The sequence below is a fragment of the Ovis aries genome, chromosome 3, assembly GCF_016772045.2.
Source record: "Ovis aries strain OAR_USU_Benz2616 breed Rambouillet chromosome 3, ARS-UI_Ramb_v3.0, whole genome shotgun sequence".
NCBI classification, from domain to species: domain Eukaryota; kingdom Metazoa; phylum Chordata; class Mammalia; order Artiodactyla; family Bovidae; genus Ovis; species Ovis aries.
The window spans coordinates 2,065,401-2,068,726 of record NC_056056.1 but is presented as its reverse complement, the minus strand read 5'-3'; the positions used below and the strand labels follow the sequence as shown (position 1 = coordinate 2,068,726).

Below are 3,326 nucleotides of genomic sequence, written 5' to 3'. Positions count from 1 at the left end.
GAGGAGGCCTGTCATAACACGGGGTCAGAGGCGGTGTCGGGGGCCGACTTCAGCCAGGAGGTCAGGGAAGGCATCTCGGGGTTCAGCTTCCATCTAGAAGTGAGGGCGGAGCCAGACATCAGGGCCCTGGAGAAAGCGAATCCAGGCCCCGGCCGGCACGTGCCAAGGCCCTGCGGTGGGGTGAGCTTGCCGGACGGACAGAGGCTGAGGCTGGATCGGGGAGTCGGGAGCTGCTGTCCCCGGGCGGGCCTCCCGGGCCCTGACCCCCACCCCGGGAGTCTGATGTCTGCCGTGTGGCCCTGAGTCCGTCCGTCTCACCGGCCCTCACGTCCCCCGCTCAGCTTCTCAGTCCAGAGTGAAGGTTGGATGGACCCGGTGGCCCTGCCCCGCGCCCTGCCCGGGTCGCTCCTGCGGGGTCCGCCTGCTGACGGCCGCCCCGTCAGGCCGCCTCCCCCCGCGGCGTCCCCGCTTCACGGCTCGGTCACAGCCGAGCTGTCCTCCCGCCGCTCTGCCGGTCACGCTGCCCCTCTGTTCCGCGTAGCCGGGGTCCTCTTGCCGCCCTCGGCCCGGACCCGCGCGCCCAGGAAGCCCTGCCCCGCTGCCCGCAGGGCCGGCCGCGTGGCGGGGTGGCGCGTGCGGCCCAGCCCCAGGCCCTCGCTGGCGGCCTGTTCAGGCGTGGAGAAGCCGCTCGATCACCGTGAGGTTTCAGAGTCCGCCGCCTGTAACTGAGCCGGCGCCGCGGCCTCTGCTCCGGGAGACCAAGCCATGCTCAGTTTCGCCCTCAGAGACCCCAAGCAGTGGGTCAGGTGTCACCCCCGTCCCAGGTGCTCCGAGGCCAGCGGCCGGCTGGAGTTCAAGCGGCCAGCTGCAGGCCCGGGGACCTTCCGCGGCTCCTTCCTGGGTTCCGCGGAGAGCTTTAACGAGAGGCAAGCTTTGGAGTTTGGTTGTGGGAAAAAACTCAAGTTCAGTGTGCAAGAGACAGAACCAAAAGAACAGAAAAGTGAGGAGAGAAAATCGATTTTGCCACCCAGAGAACACGGCCTGTGGGGCAGGTGTCTGTGCCTTTCCCGTGTGCGTGTGTGCGTGTGTGTGATGAATCCTGCTCAAGTGTCGTTAGGACCTGCCTTTCCTGTGTGTGTGTGGGGGCAGTTAGTGTGTGTTTGTGGTGTGTGGGTGTGTGTGTGGGTGGTGTGTGTGTGTGTGTGTGTGTGTGGTGTGTGTGTGTGTGGTGTGTGGTGTGTGTGGTGTGTGGTGTGTGTGTATGGTTTGTGTGTGTGTATGGTGTGTGGGTGTGTGTGTGTCGTATCCGCACTGCACTGCTGTCCGGATCGTGCCTCTCTACGAGGTCCGTCTTGTGTTCCTCGTGTCCGTGATGAGCTCTACCGCAGGCCTTTGAACAACCGTGAGGTGTCACATTGTACGGGCTTCCCTGGTGGCTTTGCGGTAGAGAATCCTGCCAGTGCAGGCGATGTGGGATCGATCCCTGGGTCGGGAAGATCGCTGGAGGGCACGGCAACCCACTCCAGTATTCCAGCCTGGAGAACCCCATGGACAGAGGAGCCTGGCGGGCTACAGTCCACGGGGTCGCAAAGAGACGGACACGCCTGAGCGACTAAAGCATCATCACTGTCGCATTATATAAAAACACCACGATTCATCTACCCCTGCCCCAGCCCTTGGTTTGACTGTTTTTGCCTGAGAGCCCACTCCAGTGAAGCGAGCCAGAAGTGAGTTAGCAGGTGCCCTCACGTGACCGTGAGCACGTGTGTGACGATGTGAGTGTGAGACGGTGTGCGTGTGTGTGATGGTGTGTGTGGATGCGTGTGTGTGTCAGTGAGATGGGGTGTGTGTGTGTGAAAATTGCCCTGTTTCCTTCCAGGACAATAAATAGGAAAGCGGAGTGCCTTTTCCCCCATCTTATTGTTAGGTGTTAACAAAACAGTCATGCTGATTTGGGAAGGGTAAAGAGATGTCTTTTTTAGCATTTCATTTGGTGACCTTAAACAGTTTGAAATGCTTGTTGGCTGTAGGTGGATAGGTATTCTGGTCCTTTGCCCATTTTTCCCTGATGGGATAACTGTCTTCATTGTGTGCTTGTAGGACCCTTTTTTTTTTTTCTTTCAATTTTTTAAAATGAACTGGAGTGTGCATTTTGTTCTTGTATTTACTTATTTTTCGGCTGTGCCGGGAGGCATGTGGGATCTTAGTTCCCTGACCAGGGATTGAACCTGTGCCCTCTACGTTGGAAGCGCAGAGTCTTAACCGCTGGACCACCAGGGACGTCCCTAGGACCTCTTCTGTACTAATAATAGAGAATCCTTTCCGGCTGTACATGCGCAAGTAGTTCTCCAATTTTGTTTTCCTTTGGTCCTTTGGGTTTGTCTATAACTTGTCCTTTGCATTTGAACGTTAATGTTTCTGGACCCACTCAAGTGGCTCTCTCCTCAATAGGGTTACTGGGGGCTTTCAGCGAGTGGGAGGACGCCCCCGTGTCATCAAGCTCTTCCTGGAAGTGCATTTCGTGGTGGGACAGTCTGGGGTCATCCCTCTTGGCTCACGTCAACCTAAACAGGACATTCTGTGCAGTAACAGAGATTACACTTTGTTTGTTTGTGGGAAAATCAGAGATATGTGAATGGGTGTGTGCGTGCGAGCCTGTGTAGGGAAATGGGGCAAGACTTACCCAATTAGCAAGTTTTGAAAAAAAGCCCTTTGACCAGCCTTAAAAATCCGCTTCCTTTTCAGCACAGAGCATGGCCTGGCTCTTCCCCTAGCCCTGAGCCCTCCCGAGTCATGGGAGAGCGCCTGGAGGGGGAGGCAGCCAGCCCGGGAGGGTTGACTGAGCGCAGCACATGGTCACCTAAGGCATCCAGGCTTCCCCCAGCACCCGGGGGCTCCCCAAAGGCAGGCGAGGACAGGAGTCCTTGAGCCCTTTCCAGCACATGGCATCAAGTAGGGTAGAGGTCGCATTTGCTCCAGACAAAGCCTCTCCTGGCCGACAGGCTTCCCAGCACAGTGCCCTGGGTGGTGGCCACTGCCTGGGTTTCTCTCCACGCCCACTTCACAGATGGGGAAGCTGAGTCCTGACTGTTCAGGAGGCAGACAGCCTCTTGCTGCTCAGCTGTGGTTTTGCCTCCGGGAGACACGGGGCAGATGCCTCCAGGCGAGGCCTTGTTCGCAAAGGTCCCGGCAGAGGCGAGAAGAGAGCAGCTGGCGCGCAGTAGGTGCTCGTGACGACAGAGGAGCAGGGCGAGTGCGCTTTCCACTTGCTGTTTGCATGTGAGTGGTGCCCACGAGGCCCGGCCTGGGCAGGAGGGGATGAAGTC

General features: G+C 58.4%; 1 non-coding gene across 1 annotated transcript; it reads right to left on the bottom strand.

The window, feature by feature from the left end:
- Nucleotides 1-2,207: 2,207 nt before the first annotated feature.
- Nucleotides 2,208-2,280, bottom strand: TRNAG-UCC (transfer RNA glycine (anticodon UCC)). Its single transcript has one exon. It is a non-coding gene; the product is annotated as a tRNA-Gly (tRNA).
- Between the last annotated feature and the right edge of the window lie 1,046 nt (nt 2,281-3,326).